We start from the raw sequence: 26,615 nt of genomic DNA, 5'->3' as shown, positions 1-26,615 counted from the left end.
CCATCCTGCGCCAGTGGCAGCTTCAGCTTCTACCTCTACCCTACGGATTCCAACCCCTACCAAGTTTGATGGGGATCCCAAATTCTGTTGTGGTTTCCTGAACCAATGCTCCATACAGTTCGAGTTGCAACAACAAAATTTCCCTACCCAGAAGTCCAAGGTGGCATACTTAATTTCTTTGTTGTCGGGTCAAGCTTTAGCCTGGGCCTCCCCCCTCTGGGAACTAGATGATCCGCTCCTGGCAGACAGTGCTGCCTTCATTGCTGCATTTCGTACATTTTTTGATGAGCCCGGAAGAGTAACCTCTGCTGCAGCTAGTATTCTTCGCCTCCGTCAAGACTCTCGTTCTGTGGCTCAATTTGTCATCCAGTTCCAAACTTTATCTTCTAAGCTGCGCTGGAATAACGATGCTACCTTTTGGCAAGGCCTGTCGGACAAAATTAAAGCCGTCGTTGCTTCACAATAACTTCCAACCACCTTATACGCTATGATTTCATTAAGCAATCATGTGGGCCTTCATTTTCGTGAAAGGTCTTCCGGGAAGGACAATTCTCGGCGCCCATCAGTCAAATTAGCTCCCCGCTTTCTACATCCAGTACTGGAAGACGAGCCCATGCAAATTTGGCGTTCTCATCTGACTCCGGAAGAACGTGGCAGGAGACTTAAGAATAAATTGTGCCTGCATGTTAAGCACTGGTATCACTTCTGCAAGTGTAGACCATGTGGAAAGTGATGTCATGGGTGGGTGACCATGCCCATTATCAGGTGCCCCTTTGCTTACGATGCTCCCCAGCTTCCTCAGGGCCATCAGCCCTTAAACCCCTAGGTCTTCAAGCCACTGTCCTATCCTGGTTCTCATCCTACCTATCTAATCGCTCGTTCAGTGATAATTTCTCTGAAACAATCTCCGCTCCAATTCCTTCATCAGTTGGAGTACCACCAGGCTCAGTCCTAGGTCCTCTGCTATTCTCTATCTACACTACTTCTATAGGAAACCTAATAAGCTCCTTTGGATTTCAGTATCATCTCTATGCGGATGATACACAAATTTATCTATCCTCTCCTGTTGTCTCGCGTTACTCACTGTCTTTCTGTCATTTCATCTTGGATGTCCTCTCGCCAACTCAAACTCAATCTTTCATAAACAGAATTAATAATATTCCCACCTAACAATAGAAGCTTCTTGCCTGACATTTCTATTCTAGTGACAACATGACCATAAATCCTACCCCGCAAACTCGCTGCCTAGGTGTACATCTTGACTCGCAACTATCCTTTGTTCCCCACATCAACTCTATATTTACATCATACTGCATACATCTAAAAAATATTTCCAGAATACATACATATCTCACACAAGACAATGCAAAAACTTTAATTCATGCACTCATCATCTCCCGCATCGACTATTGTGATTCTCTCCTTACCGGTCTTCCTAAAATCAGACTCGACAATCTATTTTGTAAGCAGCGGCTAGATTGATTTTCCTTGCAAATTGTTTTACATCTGCTGAGTCACTCTGTCAGTCTTTCGTTGCCTGTTTTTCAACGAATCCAATATAAAATTCTTCTACTACCATACAAGGCCAACAACAAAATTGCACCGACATACATCTCCTCACTTGACTCTAAATATCTCCCAACTCAACAAGTCTGTTCTGCACAAGATCTGCGTCTCTTATCTACTCTCATCACTTCCTCCCATTCTTGGTTACAGGACTTTTTCGGGCTGCACCCACTTTATAGAATTCACTCCCTCACACCACAAGACTTTCCTGTAGCCTTCAAACCTTCAAGCGTTCTCTGAAAACCCACATCTTCAGACAAGCTTATAGTATTCCTCTACCACCCTCTAATTTCCCTAGGTTACCCTATTACCACCCTCTACATAGCTAACACAAGACAACAACCCTCTCTGACATAGTTGTGTGACTGAGCATACAGCCCACTAAATACTTTGTAACCTTTGCATTCTAGCTGGACAAATATTCAATATGATGTAGCACTTACCATTGTGTATCAAACTATTGTCCCATAGATTGTAAGCTTGCGAGCAGGGCCTTCTTACCTCTACGTATGTATGGGTTACCCAGTATTGTTTTTTTTACTGTTTGTTCCAATTGTAAAGCGCTACAGAATCTGCTGGCGCTATATAAATAAATGATAATGATGATGATGATGATGAAACCCCTTCTGGTAGTGTCGGTAGGGCTGTCTTTCCCATTGGGCATGCTGGGCAGCTGCTCGGGGGCCCCTCGGCCAAGGGGGCCCCTTAGGCAGGGCTCTGAAGTAATGCAGAAAATAAAAGAAAATAAAACTACCTTTTTGAGGTCATGCGGTGGCGATCCGGCTCCCTCCCTGTTCCTCTCCTGTGTGCTGCGCTCACACTGAATGTCGGGTGTGACATCATCACACCCGTCATTTTCAGCGAGGAGCGCAGCACGGAGGAGTCACAACGTGACGGAGAAGCAATTGAGGAAGAAAGAAAACAGAAAAGAAGAAAAAAAAAGAGAAGAAGGTGATAGAAAGATAAGTAAAGGAGGACAAATAGGAGAATAATCAAGGGCACAGTATCTGATACAGGGGTGGGGTGGGGGGGTTGCTCCAGAAGCATGATGAATGGGGACAAACAGGAGCATAATGGAGTTAACAGTGTCTGATACAGGAGGAGACCAGAAGCATGAGGAAGGGGGGAAAAACAGGAGCATAATGGAGGGCACAGTGTGTGTGAAATAGGGGAGACATGAAGGGGGACAAAAGCAGCTGATGTGGATGTAAAGGGCATATAGAGAGATCTGATGGGCATGCAAGGGGAATTTAGTTAGGTTTGACGGCATGTGGAGGGGTGTTATGGGCATGTTTGCCATTTATGACTTTTTGCAGATAAAAATAAATATAAACTTAATTTTATCGATAATTTACATTTTTATTCCTGTGAGTGGTTGTGTAGGTAGGGGCCTCGGTGCACTGCTTTGCCCAGGGGCCCATAATGTTGTTAAGGTGGCCCTGAGTGTGGGACGAGGTGCATGGTTTAGATTAGGATTTTTAATTTTGTTAGACTTTAAAAAATCAACAATCGTTCAAATCACACCACACAGCAGAATGGATTTAGCTTTATTTATAAACTATAGATAATATAAATCAGTTAAACAGATGACAAAATCTGCAATAGGATTTGAAAGACAGATGGGGAAGGGAAGGGCCAGACTAACAAAGGCCATGGACATTAAGGGCGTTCCGACGCAGATGCGGCCAATCCATGTCATGTGTTTCTTGTGCGTTTGTTTTCAGATGTATCATTTGCACCCATAACAAGGTTGGTGTAAATGTAGACTGATAGTAATGACTGTCATTGCTTAGTCTTTGAATTAAAAATTACATGTATGCCTGCCACTAGCATTAATAGAATAACTATATGAAACTATGAGAGACTATAAAAACTTTAATTGTACTTACGTATGTGCTTATAGTGCATTGTGTTCTGTGTGTCTAGGTAGAGCATACTTTGAATACAGCAAAACTACAATCAAGTCGCTTGTTTTTGTTTACAACGCAATTTACATGCAACTTGCGTTTGGACATGAATCAAGCCCACAGTGTGGAATGGCCTATCCATGGAATGCAAAAGTGGAACTCAATCTTTGAACCTCTGCGAAACAGCCCTCTCTATCGCAAAATGTGATTTGCATGCAATTCCACTGCAATTTTGCTCATCTCTAGCCACACATATTTTCCCATAGTCCTCCAACAGTTGTTACTGATTGCCCTAGCAGCAGAATGACGATAGAATAGTGGAAAACCCTAATCACCAAGCAGATGCGGAACTAGCGAGCTGTGGCCTGCGATGCAGGTAGACAGGGAGGAGGGACCAGCTCCCCTTAGCGTCTGCATCTGCCATGCAGCGGGTCCCATTATCTCCATGAGCCCCGATGCACGGCACCTGCCACACCAATAGTAGTACCGCCACTGTCACCAGAGTTCTTAAATGAACATGAAAAAGTTATTACAGTTTCAGTCTTTTCTACAAAAATAATAATGCACATTACCTATCTTTATTTTATCCATGATCAAATAAAGAGTATGCATTGTGGCTGAATTAACTTACATTTAACATAGTGTCACAGCAGGCTAAAACCACTGATATTCGACTGAAAAAGAATATTATTAATCTGATTGGTGAGCAATGTAAGCCAATCACTGAGATAAACACTACTACATATGTGCTAATGAAACACCCGAAGGGCACCAAATACAAAATAAACAAACCGCAGAAATTATGCTTTAATGAAGAGTAAACAAGCAATTCCCTTAACTAGCACATTCCTGACATGCAACCAACCTTAAAATGGGAATAGTGAGGCTAATTTAAAGTGGGCTGACTTTCAAAAAAGAAAAACAAATCCAAAGAGCAAAAGAAATAATATATATAGTTTTACTTATAATCATTTTTTATTTTTAAACAATTTGATTCTTAAACTATTGTTTTTTTGTTTATTTTTTTCCTAATCATACCTAATCATAATAAAACTATGCTCCTTTGGGTAACATTATAATTTAACTGCTGCTACTGCACTTTATATACTCCGCCAAATGCCGCCAAGAGAATTATAGGGCCCTGGTACAGCAACTTCTTGGGGCCCCTTCCATAGGCGCCAACGTGAGCGTGGCCACACCAGGTGGGTGGCTCCTCCCACTTCACAGGGAGGCCAGGGCCACCAGTACTTTGCACCTGCCCCCCCCCCCCTCATCTTGGCAGCCATGTACATACTACCTATAGAACTTTATAACTATTTCACCAAGGAATAATCTTACTTTTTACAAATCATCTCTAAATATATATGAATTGTGCTTTTAATAATAATATAAACCTTTTATGCAAATACCCTACTTCTTCTACATCGGTGTTTCAAAGCAGTCACCTCTGGCCATTGTTTATAAGTTTTACCCTTGCAGCTAACAAGGTTGATGGAGGTATTTACAAAGGCAGATAATGGATTTGCGCAGTCATGTTTTGGACTAGCTTAGCACACTGTTCACTAATGCAAGACTAGCTAAGGTTAAATATAAAATCTAATTGAATATGCATGGACACTAAAATATATATACTTAGTTAACCCATTATAGCACTCAGCAAAGTGTGGTGTAGCTTGTGATACCAGAGTAGGTATATTTTGGTCTGTGCACTTTTCTACCAGAGTCCCCATTTGGTAGTCAGAAACCTAAACCACTGCAGGGAAGACTGAAACCTGCATAGGGTGATCAGCTGGAAATTAACTCCTTTGCAGTTGATTCTTAGATATTTTTATTACTATTTTATTCTAAAACTATTTAACTGTAAAAAAACAATGCAGACTCCCGTCTGGAATACTCGCCACTGACTGGGTCACATACTTGTATCCCAAGAATAGTGATATACTGTAAATACTATTATGCGTTAAATTTTGCAAAACCTCTTATGTAACAGGGATGCTGCCAATACCAAGATCACATTAGTTCTTGACATTGCATCTTAATTGGAAATATAATACAATTAAAAATTAATTGCAGAGATAACATCCCCATTTTTGTTTACTTTATTTAAGTCTCCTGGACAAAACCATGTTACAATTACAAGAGGTGAAAATTAGTATTCTGTTTTGCACATAAGTTAAATACTGCCTGTTTTTTCATGTAGCACACAAATATCAACTTTACATTTCAGTGTACAAATAAGCAATCAAGTATTTGTGTGCTACATGAAACCACTTGCATTGTAACATGGTTTTGTCCAGGAGACTTAAATAAGAAACTTCTTAATTTAAGTTCCTTAATGAATCAGGCTCCATGCCTATAGGATAGCCGGACAGCAGTTTGTAGTAATACGCAGAAAGGGTCAGAACAACATATGTAGCCTTTTCTGAATATAGTTACAAGGCACCAATTGATAAGTAGAGCTTTTTCCAGGCTCCCAGTGGTATCTCTAGACAAAACACTTTTTTTTACTTTTTTTTTTTAATTAAATAAACTATTCTGGTAGGGTGGATTTCAGTTATTTACCACAATTATGTTGGCGATTTCCCTTTCATGATAAGTAATATAAGTAATATAATATTATAAAGTTTACTACCTATTGAGCAAAACGTGTTAACTTATAAATGAAAAACCACTCTCTCCACCTACTTAAGTTAACACTGCTTTTGACCACATGGTGTAGTAAATATAGTAGCGCTGTTGTGAACTGCAGTCTAAAATCTTATCTTACATGTGTCGCCACTTAAAAATACAGTGTGAAGGTACAGCCAACTGATAACATATTTCACGTGGCAGAAGTGTGCTATGATCTATAAATATTTAATAACATTGGAAAATTAGCTGGAAACTTATTGTAATTATAGTGGAAATATTTTCCAGGCAGACAATGGAAATACAAATTAGCGGCTCTGTAATCAGTCTCTGGAAATTGGCCAGTCCAATGTTTTGGCTTTTTGATCTGCTGTTTTCCATCGTCATATTCATTTTCCTTCTGAAATAAAAGTTGCTGTTTTGCCAGATTAAATAATGGAAGAGAGATTGTCTGTACTTGTTACCACAGAGGTTCCACACTTTTATTTTCTTATTTAGATTGTTCTTTAATCTACCTTCCAGGTATATCTGCTTTTTCCAAAAGAATTAGCTTGTTATACAAATGCTTAATGTTTTAAAAATTACAAAGGTTTCCTGCAAAAAAAACAATCAGTAAAAACAAAATGCGATTTATTGTTGTGAATGCAAATAGCCATTTTACTGATATTATTATTATCTTTAATTTATAAGGTGCAAGGTAGGGTGCACAGCGTCGTACATGACATATACAGAAAGCACTGATCCATAACATATAACATGATAATTGAAGAACAAAATACAAAGACCAGATATGCGGAATGCATAAAAATACAGGTAACATGGTAATGCAGATCAAATTATATGAGGGATGGTGGGTAAGAGTGATGGTATGATAAGTGAGAAGTAGGCCTAAGCTTTAGAAAACAAGGCAAGGAAGCAGGACAAGAGGTACAGAGGGTGATGGAATATTATAAGGAGAACACAAGGAAAGAGGGCCCTGCTCGTGAGAGCTTACATCCTAAAGGAAAAGGGGGGACACAAATAGAGTGGTACCGACTAGGGGAGTGGGATATAACTCCGTAACACAAATGATGGAAGATTATTACATGAATCCATCACTCTTTTGATAAAAAAAAAAGTTTTCCTTATATTACCTTTCAGTCTTTATCTCTCCAAACATGTCTTCTTATTCAAGAAATTCTCTTATTGTAAAGAATACGGCCATCCTGAACTATTAATATCTTTACGTTTCTATCACTCCCTTTTGTCCTCTAAGCAGTACAATATTTAGCATTTAGTCTCTCCTAATAATTTTTGTTGTATAGCGCATGCTTCATTTTAGAAGCCCTTCACTGAATAGTTTGTAATTTTTTTGTCTTTTTAAAGATATGGCCTCTAGAATTGTACACGGTATTACATTTGCGGGAACTGCGTTTTGTAGCATCCCTCCATGCTCCCTTACCCACTTAAAAGGATCTATAAGTCATGCTTCCATGACAATGGTGAGAGATTGGAAAGAAGATGTCTGCTGGAAGCAGTGTATCTGGCAGGAGACGGAAATGTTCTGTATATTTGTAGTTGCAGCTATGACACATGTTGTACTACTGTTCATTAACAAAAAATAGCTTCTGTAATCTATATCCATAATTTACACCCCCTCCAAAAACTGACCACGCCCCTTTGTTCTTATGCCACCACTTCACTAGGGTCACATACGCTTTTAATTTAAAAAAAAATAATTGGGTCACCATAATTTATGAACCCCATAATAATATGAATACTGAGCATGATTATAATGTAAATCTTTTTATATCTAATGAAGAGTATTTTAATTAAAATGCACATACATGGTAAAGGAAAAAAAGATAGCAAGAATAGAATTCAATATTTAAAATAATAGTAATTATAATGTACACTTGATCAATATTGAAAAATAGGAACAGTAGATTTCACTTCTACTGTAGCCCCCAGATAGACATATTCCTATATATTAGGCTAGTTGTGGGAGGATGTTTACATTGGAAGATCAGTCAAGTGTTTTGGACCCCAGGGGGTAGATGTATCAAGCTGTGCCCATGTGCATGCTGCCACTTGCAGTCCCACAAGTATGTACTTTAAATGGTGTATTCCATCTAAAATATTAAATGTTTCCACATCAGAAAAAAGTTTCTGTTTCTGTTGAATCTCGGGCGAGTTTCTGTTCTAAACAGGCAATTGGAGACCTCAAGACACCAGTATGACTCTTATTTTGCATTTTATCTATATAAAAACCTTCTGGGACCATAATGAGCTTCTGAAAAATACTTTTTATGAAGAACGAGTATAAAGAAACACCTTACCAATGCCTAAAGGAGCCTCCAAGGTAAGTTAAAAATCTAGTACAAATGTACACACTTCCAACCCCTTTCCCAGTGTCTTCCCCTCACAGTGTATATATGTATGCCCTGCTAAAATGTCTGTAATATGCACATGGCTCCCTAGACCTTTGTCATTTACCAGGTTTCTCTTCATTTTGCAGGAAGAACTCCAAAAAAAAAAATTTGAGATTGTCCCTGGAAATTAGGGATGGCTGGCAAACAGCCACACCCACATCAAACAGCCACACCCATTTAAAGAAGCCACACCAATGTCACAGCTACTACCCAAGAGGTTTGTCATCCCCTCCAGCCACACCCATTTCATCACAATTGACTGACATAAGGAGGGTCATTGTTACATCATAGTAATAACTTGCCTATATAAGAAACATTTCTGACCACCAAACATCAGTTGGGACCACATGGAAGTGGTGTGCGTTGTGGGACTGCATGTAGCTGGTGCGCGTGGTGGGACCGTGCGGAGGTGGTGTGCGGGGTGAGACCGTGCGGAGGTGGTGCGCGGGGTGGGATCATGCAGACGTGGTGCGCGGGGTGAGGCCGTGCGGAGGTGGTGTGCGGGGTGAGACCGTGCGGAGGTGGTGCGCGGGGTGGGATCATGCAGACGTGGTGCGCGGGGTGAGGCCGTGCAGAGGTGGTACGTGGGTTGGGACCGTGCAGAGGTGTTGCGCAGGGTAGGACCATGCAGACGTGGTGCGCGGGGGGTGGTGTGCAAGGGAGACTATGCGCAGGTAGTGCGCGGAAGTGTATGTCTGTCAGTGAATGGAGACATGAAAGGTGTGTGAAAGGTATGAGACTGGTCAGTAACAGTAGTTGAAGCCTTGGCATTACCGCTCACATGGAGGATATCCATGTGCTAATTAAACCTGTATGTGTGTCTGGAATATCAGTACGGTTTACTTGTACCCGGAGCTGGCTCATGCAGCAGGAAATAGTTACTAGATTCAGGGCAAACTTAGATGTCGGCAAGTATGCATTGCTGTGGTGAGAATTTTATATATGATATGAGCAGCAGTTTCACTTAGAGCCCACTAAATATAAATATAAATATTTAATCTCCTAACGCTTGCTAACAGAGCTATTCCTCAGTTAGTGCAGGGCTTTACAGTTTCTCCATCTCATTTCCCATGCATTATAGCTGCCCCGTTTTCACCTATACATCTGCATGAGGTCATGCTTGTATAGCCGACAGTGTCCGTTGTCCTCTCCTCTTCCTGTCTACAGACCAGAGTGGACGGGAGAAGGAGGGTGTCGGCAGGGAGCAAACCATGGAATTGTAGGACACTTCCAATAGGAACAAAAACTTTTCATTTGTGTGTTTACTGGTCCTTTAGTTACAGTCAAACAAATAGGAATAGAATGGAAGATGGGCATAGGGGCCCACAAAGAGTAAAGTATGCACCCAGCAGCTTTCTCCTAATAATATCTTCCTTTTTTTTAAATATTTATATTTTTCTCTATCAACTTTTTCATGTATTTTCATCAGAAAGTCCACATCTAAAGCAGGGGGCAGGCTGGACTGGGGGCCGGTCCGGTCCCATAGTGGGCTACCTTGTGCTGGGTCACTAGGCTACCTGCATTTTTCCCTTTAAAATGTTCCTAAAAGGCTGCAGGTTTGAGTCTTACTTCCCCGGCTAAAATTTGCCAGCCCTCCCCTGGTCTAAAACCTGATAAAATGACAACAAAAAATGTTTAAGACGTTGCATGCTAGATGCATGTAAGGAAATTGATGTTCCGTTTTATTCATAACTGTTTAGATCAGTATATATAGCTTTGAACACAAAATTTCCCTATACTAAATATAATCAAGGGCATGAAAATAAAGACACCAACATGTGGTTTTAAATGCAGGTTATATATAGGTATGGCTGTCACCCTGTGAAAAAATAAATGTCTGTGTGAACATTAGTAACATACTGTCCCCTTCTAGGCGGCTATAATTCCTTAGCAAGCACATATAGCTGTATCACATAACCCCTTATGTTGTTAAATATTATATTAACACTTGATAGCAAACATTTGTTTTGCAGTTCCCGGTTTCTTATAGATTCAGTAGTAAAATGAATCATACTTTGATATCACAAACTGAAACTATTCTACTATCTATATTTGACTGTTACAGAGTATTAAAATAAATCTTAATACTATAGAATCTTGTATTTAGTTATTTATTGCTGTTTGCGTTCCATTTATTTAGTAGAAAAATATAACTAGAAATCTGTGAGCAGCCAGGATGTCTGCTGTAAACCGGAATGCAAATACATCATTGTAAATCATTCTTACAGCAGGCAAAATAACTGCTCAGTAAATGATGTTAAATTAGTTACAGAGGCATTCAACAAGCAGAAATGAGGCAAGCATATTACTCAGAAAATAGACCATGTATTATCACAAATATTCCTGGAAGTCCAGTGTTTTCTAGGATATGGTGGTACAAATGGTCTTATCACAACATACCCAATTGAAGAATTTTAAGTGTTGGTGATGTTACAAAGGACATCATTATCACATACAATCCAGGAATAACATGCTTCATTACCAATGAAGGATGCAAAGCTGTTTTGTCATTATTTTTCACCAACAAATTAAAGAGCTGGGAATGGGAAATTTGTAGGTATTTACCGTATTTCCCCATGTATAAGACGCTCCCATGTATAAGACTTACCTGTATAAATCATGTGAAAAAATTGAGGATAATATTTATAGTCCTTTGCAGAGTAATTGGTGACTGTGAAAAATTTGAGGATAATGTTTTTTGCAAAGTAATTATGCAGCGGGTACTAAAGAGAGGAGAGATGGAGTTCTAACCTAGATGCTTCCTCTGTCCAGTAAAGTCTTCTTTCTTCTGTACGTTCTGATCCTGATGCTGGAAAGTCCCTTACCGTCCTCTTCACAATGACCGGATGTCCAATCAGGACTTTGACAAACTCCTGATTGGACAAAACGTCAAATGCAGAAACCGGAAGTGTGCGTTCCAACTGTGGTTCACGTACCACCTCCGGTCATCGGGAAGAGGACGGTAAGCGACTTTCCAGCATCAGGATCAGAACGGACAGAAGAAAGAAGACTTTACCAGACAGAGGAAGCATCTGATAGGGTAAGGCAGAATTAGCAATAGGGTTAGAACTCTGTCTCTCCTCTCTGTAGTACCCTCTGCACAATTACTCTGCAAAAAACATTATCCTCATTTTTTTCACAGTCACCAACATTGATTTGCGCTTATTGAGCCACAGTAATCTTGATCTACCACTGTATAAAAAGCACCCAGTTTTTAGAACCAAAATTTTGGGGAAAAGGGTGCGTCTTATACATTGGGAAATACGGTACTCAAAGTTGTTATTAACACTTATCCTTAACCAGAACAAATCTGTATACATCTAACAAAATAGAAATATAAGGTATGGGTTCATATTTTGATCAATACATTTAAGCTTGCCAGGGGCGCACCCAGGGGGGGTTTCCTAGTCCCCAGTAACCCCTGTCCTACCTGGAATGCTGTATGATTACAGTGGCCCCTCTCCCGGGACCAGCCACTACTGCTTGTACCTTGGGAGGATCGTCTCCCAGTCAGTTCCCTGCTGTGTGAGCACAGCTCTCTGCCGGCAGTGTGGCTCCGCCCCTTCCACACAGCCAGCATGGGTGTAATGCAGGAGGCAGCAGAAGAAGGTAAGAATGTGTGTGTGTGTGTGTGTGTGTGTGTGTCTGTCTGTGTATATGGCAGTTTACATATCTGTGTTTGTGTGAGTCTGTGTTTGTCTGTGTATATGACAGCTTACATGTCTGTGTTTGATCCTGTCTGTGTTTATCTGTGCTTATCTGTGTATATGGCAGTTTACATGTCTGTGTGTTTGATCCTGTGTGTGTTTGTGTATGCGTGTGTCTGTGCTTAACTGTGTATGTGGCAGTTTACAGGGTTACGTATTTGTGTATATGTGAGTCTGTGCTTGTCTGTGTATGGGACAATTTACATGTCTGTGTGTTTTACCCGATGTGTGTTTGTAGCCACGCCCCTACACATGCTGGTCACGCCCACTGGTATCGTGGTGTGGAAAAACCCCTCATCGAATCCTGCGTTTGCCCCTGGCTTGCAAACTCAACATCAAGGGTTGTCATTGTTTGCTAGACCTATATGCACATCATTTAAACATTACTGAAATGCAGTTACAATTATGTATCCTCATCTTACAAATAATATAATACTTGGGAAAAACTAATTTTTCAAACATTTCCTTACTGAAGTAAAAAGAAGCTTCAAAGTACCTTACACTTACATAAGCATACCCACACATCATCTCACCTGCCAGCATACTAACCCCCTCATACTACACTAGCAGGAAGGCCCAATATTGAATTAGACATTACATTTGCAGTATTATCATAAATAACACTTGCTAGAACAGCATCCAAATGATCCTTTTCTTGTTTGACTTTGCAATTTAACATATTATATAACATAAAATATATGTTGAGTTAGACCTATTTGTGCTTTTTTGTGCAAAATATGCATTTCCATACAGCTCATGCACATCGAAGAAGCATATACATAATAGTGTCCACCTCGAATTGAGTCACAATTACATTAACAATCACTTCCTGTACTTGGCACATACTTTCCACCCCTTCCCTCACTGTTCCATCTCTCTCAGCATAAGGAGTAGTAAGATGTGACCGAATCAGTATATCACATGTTAACTGCATATCAAACGCAACGTTTTTGCCACAAACTAAACACCAGAGGGTAACCAGCCAGTGGTGGAACTATCATTGGTACTGCAGGTGCCATGCAATGGGGCCCATAAAGATAATGGGCCCTACTGCATGGCAGATGCATAGGGCCAGGGGCCCCGGTTCCCTCCTCCCCATCTACCTGCATCGGGGCTCACAGTTTGCTAGCTCCGCCTCTGTAACCAGCCTTATAATTACTTCCGATTTAATGCTGCCAAGTGTCACATGATTTAAATTTTTCGATCAAATGTTGCAATCCCCTTCCTTCTACACAAAGATATTATACACAAAGACCTGACTTGGTGCTATATAAATGTGCTTAGAGACTTACAAAATGGAGGCCCCATTACATATTCTGAGCCCAGTGATCAGTAAAACTGCCATATAATTTACAACAGCCAACGAGGGACTTTTAAATGTACGGTGAATATGCATTTTGAAACATATGCAGAGACGTATAGATAATTTTTATGTACAAGAAGAAGAAGAAGTACACTCGAGAAGGAAAGAGAGCAGGTGAAAGTTTTTTACCAAATAATTGAATACTTAAGCCATAGTTATTGCTCTGATGTACATATGCATATATTAGAGCAAAGGTAAGATAAATATATATTTTATTTTAGATTTTGAAGTAGAGACTGAGCTGCACTGGGTAGCATATCTTTAGCATACCAGGGGCAAACGCAGGATTCGATGAGGGGGGTTTCCACGCCACGATACCAGTGGGCGTGACCAGCATGTGTAGGGGCGTGGCTACAAACACACATCGGGTCAAACACACGGACATGTAAATTGTCCCATACACAGACAAGCACAGACTCACATATACACAAATACGTAGACATGTAAACTGCCACATACACAGTTAAGCACAGACACACGCATACACAAACACACACAGGATCAAACACACAGACATGTAAACTGTCATATAATTAGATAATCACAGAAACACACATACACAAACACACACAGGATCAAACACACAGATATATAAACTGCCATATACACAGACAAACACAGACTGACACACATACACAAACACACACAGGATCAAACACACACATATAAACTGCCATATACACAGACACACACACACATTCTTACCTTCTTCTGCTGCCTCCTGCATTACACCCATGCTGGCTGTGTGGGAGGAAGGGGCGGGGCCAAACTGCCGGCAGAGAGCTGTGCTCACACAGCAGGGAACTGACTGGGAGACGATCCTCCCAAGCTACAAGCAGTAGTGGCTGATCCCGGGAGAGGGGCCACTGTAATCATACAGCATCCCAGGTAGGACAGGGGTTTCTGGGGACTAAAAAACCCCCCATGGGTGCGCCCCTGCATACCACTTCTGTTTTTTAAGAGACTAAGGGGTATATTTACTAAGCTGCGGGTTTGAAAAAGTGGAGGTTGCCTATAGCAACCAATCAGATTCTAGTTATCATTTATTTAGTATATTCTACAAAATGACAGCTAGAAGCTGATTAGTTGCTATAGGCAACATCTCCACTTTTTCAAACCCGCTGTTTAGTAAATTTAGCCCTAAGGCCAGGGTCGGACTGGCCCGCCGGTGGACCGGACTATCCACCGGTAGGCCCCGACCCTGAATCGCTCCCCTCTTCATTGGTGAGGGGAGCTAGAAACTTTAATAGAAAAAAAAAAAAAGAAAAAAAAACTCACGTGACCGCAGCGCTGGCTCCGTCCGCACTGAATGCCGGGCGTGACGTCATCACGCCCGACGTTCAGTGAGGAGCGCCGGCAAGACAGAGGAGAAGAAAAGGAAGAAGCAGATAGAAAAGGTAAATGATAGGGGAGCATGGAACAGAAATAGGAGTATGGAACAGAGAAGGGGGAACATGGAACAGAGAAGGGGGAGCATGGAACAGAGAAGGGGGACAGGGAACAGAAATAGGAGCATGGAACAGAGAAGGGGGAGCATGGAACAGAGAAGGGGGAGCATGGAACAGAAATAGGAGCATGGAACAGAGAAGGGGGAGCATGGAACAGAGAAGGGGGAGCATGGAACAGAAGGGGGAGCATGGCAGAGTGAAGGGGGAGCATGGCAGTGTGAAGGGGGAGCACAGACAGTATGGCAGTGTGTGAAGGGGAGCCAGGAGAAGGGGGGAGCAAAAGCAGCATGGAGGGTGCAGTGTGATTATAAGGAGGCACATCATGGTGATGAAGGGGCGCAGTAATGTGTGTGTGATGGCACAACGGGCTTGTGGCAATGTAATGTGTGTGTGGTAGGTGGTGGCTAAATAATGGGTGCTATTTTCTTTGTAGGGTGAAGATGGGGCAATTTAATTTTATAGTGGGGACTATTAATTTAAGATGGGGTGGTTTGGGCACTATTAATTGAATGTGGGGCTGAGTTTGAGGAGCATGAGGTATATTTATTAAATGTGAATATGAATTATTTAATGGCAGTGACGGTTGCAGGAAATAGGTATATTTATTATATGTAAATGTGATTAATTTATTGCAGGGGCTGTCTGTTGGGAGGGAAATAGGTTTATTAAATGGGAATACTATTACTTTTATGTTGGGGCTGGAGGAAGTCCTAAGTATTAAATGTGGGTCCTATTGATTTAACGCCGGGGCTGGTTGGAATTTTCTAAATGTACCCATTATTTTTTCCAAATAGGACCCCTCAACATTCCAGGATTCAGACAAGCCGCAGCTAAAGAAACCAGCAGCCACAGGTGGTGACAAGAACAGGTAGGACAGTCTGTCAAATGTTCTGAGTCTAGTGCAGGCTTGGCTAACCTGTGGCACTCCAGGTTTTGTGAAACTACAAGTCCCAGCATACCCTTCCAGCAATAGGCTGCTATATATTGGTAAAGCATGCGAAGGCTTGTAGTTTCACAACACCTGGAGTGCCACAGGTTAGTCAAGCCTGGTCTAGTGGGATAATCCCGATTTTTGGTGACTGTTCTGCCCAATCTAAGGTGCAGATCAAGACTGTACTCTTTATACACACTGCATTCTTTATATACTACACTATTGTGCTAGCTGTCCTTTGTGGGCTGACCACTTCCCCTCTAGTGTCTGGTCTCGCCTCTTTGATGGTTGGCCACACCCCCTCTGGTGGGCCCCTAGCGTTGCTGTCCCCTGGTGGGCCCTTCATGCCCCAGTCCGACACTGCCTAAGGCTACACACACACTGGAGAATTTTCTGACCAATCTGTTATCTACAGTGATTGTACCTACTACTGAAGGTCGAGCGATTCATGCTTACACACTACACACATTTTACCTTCAGATCTATGCTCTTTATTTGGAACTATAGTCAATTAGAGAATGACAGCACAATATGCATTCATTCCTGTCACACTGATTAACCACCCTGTTATAGCTATCCACATGTCATAACAGATTTCGTTAGCTTCTGTGACTCTGAAATATAATATTCAGAACAAACTAACAAATTATTCCATCTACAGCACTCTCTACATTTGCAGAGAAAAATAAGCCCGCGCTCGGTATATCCCATATTGTATGTGGTACCAGCTGCGTGGCAATATAAATGCCCATATATGTGTACAAAACAAAAAGACAGTTGTCAGCGCTTATCCTTTAAACTGCATATCTGTGTGTGTCTAGCAAAATGAAAACATGAGGTATTAGTTCATATTTTGTTCAAAAGATTTAAGCCTGCATCCCACGTCAAGGGTACCTCATTATATGCAGGTCCTACACTGACCTATATGCTTACGCTCTACATTTGGTCACCAGGACATGTTCATTGCCAGCATCAGCTGAAAAGACCATGGGGTACATTCACTAAAAAAGTGGAGATGTTGCCCATATCAGATTCTAGCTGTCATTTTGTAGAATGTACAAAATAAATGATAACTAGAATCTGGTTGCAATAGGCAACATCTTCACTTTTTCAAACCTGCAGTTTAGTAAATACTAGAGATGGTCACTGACCCCCGTGTCTTGGTTTTGGATTCGGTTTTGGATCTGGATTACCGTCGTGTTTTGGTTTTGCAAAACCGTCCTTGCGTGTTTTGGTTTTGCTTTTGGTTTTGTTTGGTTTTGTTTTGCTATTTTTGAAAAAAATACCATTTTTTTGGTCTAAAATAACCTAATTTAGTGCTCCACCAGTTTCTTAGATAAGTGAGGTAATTCTAAAACTAATAAATTATAAAAAAAACAGTTTAATCCCTGGTAGGCCGTCCTTAATGCGAACACTTGTCTGCGAATTATACAGTCAAACCTGGTTGTCTACCTCCTCCATCTTTGATTATTGGCAATGTAGCCATCGTCATTGGGTGTATATTACATCCTACACTTGTAGTTGAATATTAAAAAAGCAGCCTGCACAGACTGTGGAGCTAGAAAGTAAAATTAAATGGACCAAGGTACTTTGGTGGCTATCTATGTCCCCTCCCCCACCCCCGCCCTCCACTTGTAGTTGAATATAAAAAAAGCAGCCTGCATAGACTGTAGAACTAGAAATTCGAATATACAAAGAAATGGACAAAGGCAGTTTGGTATCTGTCTGCATCAGATCCCCTCTCCACTAGGAGTAAAATAGAAAACTATTCAGCCGTTACATAATCTAGAATATAAATAGAAATTGAGAAGGGCAATTTGGTATCTGTCTGCATCATAATCATCAACATCCTCATTAGCGCCCTTGTCACCTCCATAAATCTCCCCCTCATCCTCTTCTATTTCCAAAGTGGCATCCTCAATTTGTGTATCACCGGCTACACTCGGGCTGTTCAGGTACACATCAGCAGAACTGCTGAAAGGGCCCTTGTTTATGGGTACACTAACAGAATGCTCACGATTAGACATACCACTGTTGGATGGACTCTCCACAGGGATTGGTGTCATTTGTGAATCAGAGCAAACATTATCCTCTAATGCCTTACTGTTATTTTGCAGCTCGGCTTTGACGCGTAACAGTAGTTGTGCACCAATTGTAGGCTGGGTAACTTTTTGGGATCTGCCACTAATAGCCAAAAGTGAAGGCCTCATTCTCTCTTTGCCGCTGCGTCTGTAGAATGGCATGTTGGGAATTTTTTTTTTTTATTGACACTTAACTTTTGCTCAGTAACACTTCTTTTTCGCTTCAACAGAGTAAAAAAAAAATTTTGATTTTGTTTTTTGGACTAATTTCGAAACACTCTGTAGTTTGACATCGCCTTGCCCAGATGACGTACTGGGAATACTAACATCAGGACTGGTGACAGAACCTGGTTGCTCATTCTGATCATATGTGGACTGCTTTGAATCCATTCTGAGCACAAAGCACTTGTAGTGGTAAAAATTATTTGGTAAGATACTGCTGACAGATATGACTTTTGACAGCCAGAAATATTTATGCACAATTATGGGGGACACCCCAAAAGCACTGGGGAGTGCTAAAAATTATTTGGTAGATACTGCTGACAGATATGACTTTTGACAGCCAGAAATATTTATGCACAATTAAAGGGGACACCCCAAAAGCACTGTGGAGTGCCAAATATTAAAAAAAATAAAATAAACCTCTATCCTCCTCTCTGCAATTAGAGCAATTGCAAGAAGAATATTGGATTCTCTGTCCCTGCTCTAATCAGCCTGTGACTACACCCTGCTCTCTCCCTCTGTCAAATGGCGATGGATTGCTGTGGAGGCGTGTATTTATAATGTTGAAGTATCGCGAGAACCGAGCCCCTAGATCCGACGACGTCGCGATGACGTTCGGCCTCGATTTGGATTCGGAGCGGGCGGGAGAGTACCGAGCTCCTCAGCTTGGTACTCGGATAGGCAAAGTTCAGGTGGGTTCAGTTCTCGGGGAACCGGACCCGCCCATCTCTAGTAAATACACTCCTATGACTCTGTAGACTGTATGGAGATCGTGATGGTGAGTGCATACACACTACATGATCGGAAGGTGATTGGAACGAGATTATTAAACAGTACAACCAACCAATTTAAATGACAATGGACATTTTAGAACGACTGTTGTTCTTCGTGTAACTATATACACTGTCGCAATATGTGGCCGAGTGGTCGTTTATCGGGTGATTGACTCGATAATCAGCTGAAAAACCTCCAGTGTGTACCTAGCTTAAGTTGTTTACTGGTATTCTCCTAAGGACTGTACCAAAGTTATTGACTTGTATGAGCAATGGTGGCCACACACATAACAATCCTGCTATTTAACCCATGACCCGAGCAGTCTAAGGGTTCTGTTATTGTGGTCAGAAAGTGACTGCGCACACAGGCTCATACCAGTCATCTTCCAACAGCATTTTCCAACATGACATCTTAAATTCTGATTGGATGCAATTATTGTTGGGGGCATTCACACACACACACACAAAGATATTGGGTCAGTTGTCGGATTTTGCTCCCCTATAAGCATCGATGAATGCAACAGCAGTCTTTTTTCATTATCATGGTATATTATTGTCTCTTAGCATCTCTGTGGCATCTCCTTATTACACATTAGCAATGTATAGCTGTTGTAATTACAATATGTGTTAATCACTTTTAAAGGAGATGGAATAGTTTAGCAACAGATTAATTAATTACATTTTATTGCTGATTACAGTTACATAATCACACAGTATTATTATTTAAATAATATCAATGTAAGAAGTAGAAGTGTTGCCTCTGGTTTAGCATTATAATGTATTACTTTAAAAAAAACCTTCTACATCAGAATAGCCTTCTATTGCGTCATTCGCTTACGGCACTTTGAATTAATTTTATAAGTTACATCACATTTCTTTAGTTTATATCCCAGTGACTCTCAAACTGATGGAAAAAAACGTTTAAAGAAATACAATTATCATCTTCATGTCTGCTTTTGAGAAATATCTGTCAAAATAAATACTGACATTTTTCTACTTAGACAATTTCTAAAGAATACTCCCACCTACTCATACTTAATATAGTTCACCATACTTGCTATTTGCAATCACCATTGTCATAAATATTCCTATTCCAGTGCGAGCAATGCAGCAGTGAGACGCACTAAATTACGTTGTTTGATTGGACATTCTTTTATTAGTGCGTTTTGCATCCCTTTTACAGGCTACGGACAAATACATTGAATAAGAGGTAGGAGTCGAGTTAAAAGCATTAACTTGCAAAGAATGAAAAATCACTCTCATTTACATATCTGCAAAGAGAATAGGCCGTTGAATTGAACAATAATTATACTACTACTAATAATACATTATAATGACTTGAACATAATAGTCGTTTTCACACAAATATTATGATTTGCACACTTATGAGGAAGGCATATTAATAATCAGCCAACATGCCAATAATGGAATATATTCCTGCAGCTATATTAGTCCTATTGATTGTATTCAGGGGCACCGAGAGGTGTGGTTGTGCATAAATTAAAAGGGCCCAGGCCCCACAGCCAGGTAGTTAAAATAAAAAAGAATTTGAAATTGAATGAAATTTTTGAATAAAAATTTTTTTTTGACAATTTTTTTCCCCAGCGAGTGTGGTGTGATGTAAAGGGGGAGAGAGCCAGCAGCTCCCAGTCCAAGGACAGTGACCCAGCAGCCTGCAGAGCAAAGGGGAAGAGTTCCAGCTCTGCCTGTAGCAATGACACACTGAGGAGTACCAGCACAGCGTAGGTAAGTATGGATGGGGGGGATGAAGTGTATGGGGGGCTTATGATGTGTCTAGGGGGTCATAATGTGCCTATGGGGGAGGCGTGATGTGTCTGGGGGGGCTGTGTGGTGTGTCTGGGGGGTGGCATAATGTAGCTGGGGTGTGGCATAATGCAGCTGGGGGTGGCGTAATGTAGCTTGGGGGCGGCGTAATGTAGCTGGGGGGTGGCGTAATGTAGCTGGGGGGTGGCGTAATGTAGCTGGGGGGTGGCGTAATGTAGCTGGGGGGCGGCGTAATGTAGCTGGGAGGTGGCATAATGTAGCTGGGGTGGCGTAGTAGCTGGGGGGTGGCATAATGTAGCTGGGGGGTGGCATAATGTAGCTGGGGGGCGGCGTCATGTAGCTGGGGGGTGGCGTCATGTAGCTGGGGGCGGCGTAATGTAGCTGGGGGCGGCGTAATGTAGCTGGGGGGCGGTGTAATGTAGCTGGGGTGTGGCGTAATGTAGCTGGTGTAGCTGGGGGGTGGCATAATGTAGCTGGGGGTGGCGTAGTAGCTCGAGGGTGGCATAATGTAGCTGGCGAGCGGCGTAATGTAGCTGGGGTGTGGCGCAATGCAGTTGGAGGTGGCGTAATGTAGCTGGGGTGTGGCGTAATGTAGCTGGGGGCAGTGTGTTAAATGTAAGGTTTTATTGTAATGCATGTGTTATATACTGCATGGTAAAAATTAAGAGGCACTCAAGAAACCATATATATATATATATATATATTTATATATATATGTATATATATATATATATATATATATATATATATACTGTAGTATGCAACACTTTACTGGTACATCAAATCCTTTACTCTGCCTTATCACTTCCTCTCCTATCCCATCCTGGCCACAGCACATTATAGCCAGAGATATAAAAAAAAACTCCTATGGTCTCAGTCACTAAATTGTTCATGATAATGGACCAACAGGCAAAACACTTAACAAATAATGTATTTATGTTTCAAAAAAGATGTTTAAAAACATGTTAGCAGTAAAATTGTAAATTATAATGTAAATTGGTTCTGTTTGTTATTTGTTATTTTTTTTTTTGTATACGAAACTGACATTTTAAACTTTTCCGCAATGTATCCAATACTTTCCTGTCAGCAAGCTGAAAGTAGAGAGACACATATGTATAATGGACACCTAGTGCAGTCCAAAGGATAGGTGCCAACTTTTAAAATTATTTGGGGGCCCCCCCTCCCCCATATGACTGACAAATACCATACATAGACAGTGTTTGTGGCTGCAGCAGCACAACTAATGGGGGTTTGAGGTATCGACCAGTTACAAAGCATCTTCATTTTGTACATTTAGCATTAAATATATTCTTTTAAACTAAACATGTAGAAAAAGGTCACAATACACAAAGCGATACAGAAAACATGTTCAGTTACAGATCAAAGACCTTAGTATGACAAATCTTTAACAAATACAGTTTCTCTCTTTTGTACTCGCAGTACCGTACTAGCCTTCAAAGGTATTGATAAAAGAGAAATGTCAATAGAGCAATGCCTTCAAGCAATGTGCTTACCTTGATCTGATTCATGTATGTAATAAAAATATCTACTGTTAAGCCTTAAGACCTTATATTATTTGACTGAACAGTGAAATGGCATCACTATAGCCCTCTTTAATGCAGTTACATTTCAGGGCTACTTTAGTCATACACATCCTGGAATAATCAAGGTCCTTGCAGGTGTGAACAGTAATAATGTATATTTTACAGTTGGTATTTTTATTTGAGAATGAATTTTTATATGCATTCTCCATATTTTCAGTATATGCAACAATGCATCCATTCATCTAAAATTCGGTGTGCTCAAAGGGTTACTGACTATTCAAATTCATGACGTAAATATATTGGCAGAAACTTGCACCTCTTTAGCATATGGGACCCACAGTGCATTTTTCACACGAGAATTTCTATGGATGTTTGATGTTTTGCATGTTACATTTTATACACTCTAGAACAAAGTAATATTCCGCTCAGTACATCCAGCAGGTTACAAGCAGTATACAAGGTAGTCAATAATAGCAGATAAAGAAATTATGTTTATAGTAAATGCTGCAAAATGTAAAACATCTGTCATTCTATAAATAAAACTGGGCTGCTATTATGGAAGTATATCCAAACCTATGAACCTGGAACTTAAACCACAATAGATGTGCCCTGTCATCAAATTGGTGATCTTACCACCTTACAGAGGTATGAATAAATAGGAAGTTTCAGTATAAGACAGGTGAGGTGAGGAATGTGTACATTTTGTCACTTGAATCATGCACTGTCCGGTTACTGCAGCTTCAAGGACATTATGTGTGTTGATGAAAACGACAAGCACACTCATGAGCAAAGAATCAGATAGTAGTCAGTCATGTGGTTTGGCAACCTGAGAACTGAGACATAACATTTATGTAAGTCATGCAGTCAACACTGTGGTCAGTCATACTGCGTGCTGGAATAATTACCCATAGCTGCTGCCATCACAATCAAAACAATGTATTTCATAATAGACAGGGTTATTATGGTATTATAATTAGGTAGAGAGTTAGTAGGGTATATAAGGTTTGTAGAAGACAAGAAGACAAGACACTGCACCTCCCCCTTCCCCCCCCCCCCCGCCCCCGAATCAAGATTTGCTCTTCATCCAGTATTCCATATTGTTTTAACTACAACTGATATTATTATCATTATTATTATTATTACTTATCCCAACAGAGACTCTTTTTGGATTTACATGCCCTATTGATTGATTGGTTTATCCATCTGCTACACAAGGACTCCCTACATTCCATATTATAGCATTCATGTTGTGCATTTTTGATTATTTAACACTAGCTGGTACAATACCCCTGGCTGGAAGCTACCAGCAAAAGAAAACATATATTATGCACCCATATATTTAATATTGCCTAATAGTGACCAGTTATGGCTATTAATAAATAAGAGCCACCTGTATAGTGAACAAATAAGTTAATAGTGTATAGTAAAAATAAGTTAATAATAAATAGTACCTCCTTAGACAAAGTAAAATATAAATAATTTGGCCTCAATATTATCTTTACTATTATTGTTCCCCAATATTTTCTGTAGAGTGGTGGTATCCCTAAATACTTTCCAACAATCTTCTTTTCTTGATCCAATGTAATGCATTGGGAGAAAAAAAAAACACACAGGAACAAACCGGACTCTCCTCCCCTCTGGGAGCACCAGCATGCCCAGACTGTTAATGGCAGCCCAGGCTGGCTGGGACTTGTAGTTCCACAAAGTAAAATGGTGTTTACACATACATTAATCATCTCATTACCCCACACCCACCTCCCAGGGAAGAGCCTTAATGCTTTCAGCATGGGACTGGGTATTCCTAGAGTGGGGGCCTGCACATTTTTTTGCGGACCTCACTATCTAGGGATTTCAGCCCCATAGTAACTAGACTGGGGATGGTTGACTGCGAATCGGAGGGACCCCACTCTGTTTGCCCCCCCCCCCATTTTCCTCTGATGAGCACTATGCTGACAGCACTAGGGTTAATATGACTGGGGAGGAGGGGGGACGTTGGGGCTGGTTTGTCATTATGGCAGGAGGAGCCCCTGCTGTGGGTCCCCATGCTATAATGACTATATAGTCCCACAGACCCAACTGGCTTGCCTTGTGCTGGTTTTCGTGAAATTGAGGGGAACCCACGCTTTCTTTCCCCTCCCTATTTACACTCTATAGAGCCTGTGTACAGCCGTCTGACAACACGGGCCCAAGAATCGGTAATACAGAGCGGTCAGTATTCCACCGGAGACCCAATGCAAACGCTCAAAGAGCAAATGGAGGAGCTGGCTGTCGGAATGGCAGAAATCCAGCAAGAGATGCGCCAAATGGCGAGGCCACCGGCACCTACCTACGGGGAACCAGAGTGGAGGCCCGAAAGACAAAGACCAGCCTGAGGCAGGTGGGAACCACCTCGCGAGTATGTACGGCGATCGCCCAACCAATTTGATAGTCAAGGGGGCCCGATATGTCGCCAGTGCCATGGGATAGAACACATAGAACGAAACTGCAACCAAAACGAACATTTAAACTCCGACACCCCGAGATTTAGGGCCGAATCTCGGGGCGAGCCCCGGGAATAGATCCGGATCCAGAAAACTGGAGGCCCCAGTTCATCGGACAATGTCCCATGTTACCCGTTACAATTAATGGAGTGGAGACCCTTGCTATGCTTGACACGGGGTCACAGATTACGACCATCCGGCTCCCTACATTCCACAAGTATTGGGGCAAAGAGCAGCTGTTATTACCACCCCCAACCTGGCTGCAGCTGACCGCCAGTAACGGCCTGTGAAGGGTATTGGAAAGCGGACATCCAGATCGGAGTGACCTTGTTGCCAAGACAAGGCTGTCTTGTCACCGCCCCCTGTGAAGGGAACATACCCCCCATCATCCTGGGGAGGAATGTGCTGCAAAGATGCCCGGATGAGCTAGTGGCGACTTTGAAGGGTAAATTAACCCAAGCGGCTTCCCCCGGTCATCAGGTCAAATTAGACTAGCCCCACAGCTGGAGCAAGAGATACGGCAGCAAAGGAAGCTTACATCCACAGCCATGGCTGCATGTGCTCAACTTTGGCACACACCTGCTGTACATTGACTGCGGGAGAACACCCCTTCCTTACCCAAGACACTCCCCGAAATCAAACAGGGTAGTAAGTGTCCTTTCTATGTACTGTTGCACAAAAAAAGGGCAGCGTTCACGGTGTACGTCCCAGTTCTGAAATATCTAAAGATGTGCACTGTATGGGAGTAAAAACACATCAGAATGATGCAATATATTGCACCACTGCAAATGTCCCATCTTGTTCCACAAGCATATGCATTTTGGCTGAAAACTAAAAGAACTGGCACAAATTGCGGTAAATGATGTCACAAGAGAGGATTTTGCACACTGCCACAGATATTTTGCACCTTGCAAATGGCTTCCTAAGTGTTCAGTATACATAAGTAGCTTATGCTGAAAAATGTAACAATTACGGCAAAACATCTGTATTTGTATTTTAACATCTTATGACATTTATTTCTTACCTACTTATTATTTGGGGTAAATCAATGTAATGTTACACTTATCATGACACAATAAATCTTTTACATAGAGGTTGTATCGGCATCCCACTGCAAACCAGATAAACTCTAAGCACAAGGCAATGAGGAGTCTTGACCTATTGCCCCCAGGACTTATACTCAGTAGTAAGAGTTTATCTTATAAACCAGGTAGTGATGGGGTCTAGAGACTGGAAGTAGTAGTACACCAGGCAGTATGCAAAAAATAATCCAGAGAGAAGCAAATGGTCAAGGGCAGGCATGGAGCAGCGATAATCACAGACTAGCCAAAGGCCAGGGCAGGGAGCAAACACGGAGGTCTAGAAACAAAGCCAAGGGTGTAAGGCAGGCAGCAGACAGAGAATATCCAGGGACAGGCCACAGGTCAGGTAACAAGTAATCAGTTGGTAGTGTGTGCAAAAAAATAGCAAACATCATGATAGGCAGGGCACAAACACTATCACCGGGAGGGAGGCTAAGCCCTCCCTGCTATTTAAGGCAATGAGGACCAATCAGAACCCTGGCTAGGAGCGCGCCACAACGCAGGCTAATCATGATCATGTGATCACCTAATAGAGCCGCATGCCAGCCGGGACAGGGAATACAATAAAAGTGACGCTCTCAGCAGCAACTAGCAGCCAGCCAGGATGGAAGAACAGAGAGAGCAATCGAGAGTTGAATTTATGGATTATTCATTGTTTAAATATTTTTAGAAACGTTAGCACGTCTA

Source organism: Mixophyes fleayi, chromosome 1 (assembly GCF_038048845.1).
Source record: "Mixophyes fleayi isolate aMixFle1 chromosome 1, aMixFle1.hap1, whole genome shotgun sequence".
NCBI lineage: Eukaryota > Metazoa > Chordata > Amphibia > Anura > Limnodynastidae > Mixophyes > Mixophyes fleayi.
The sequence above is the reverse complement of the archived record's forward strand: the minus strand, read 5'-3'. Positions refer to the sequence as shown.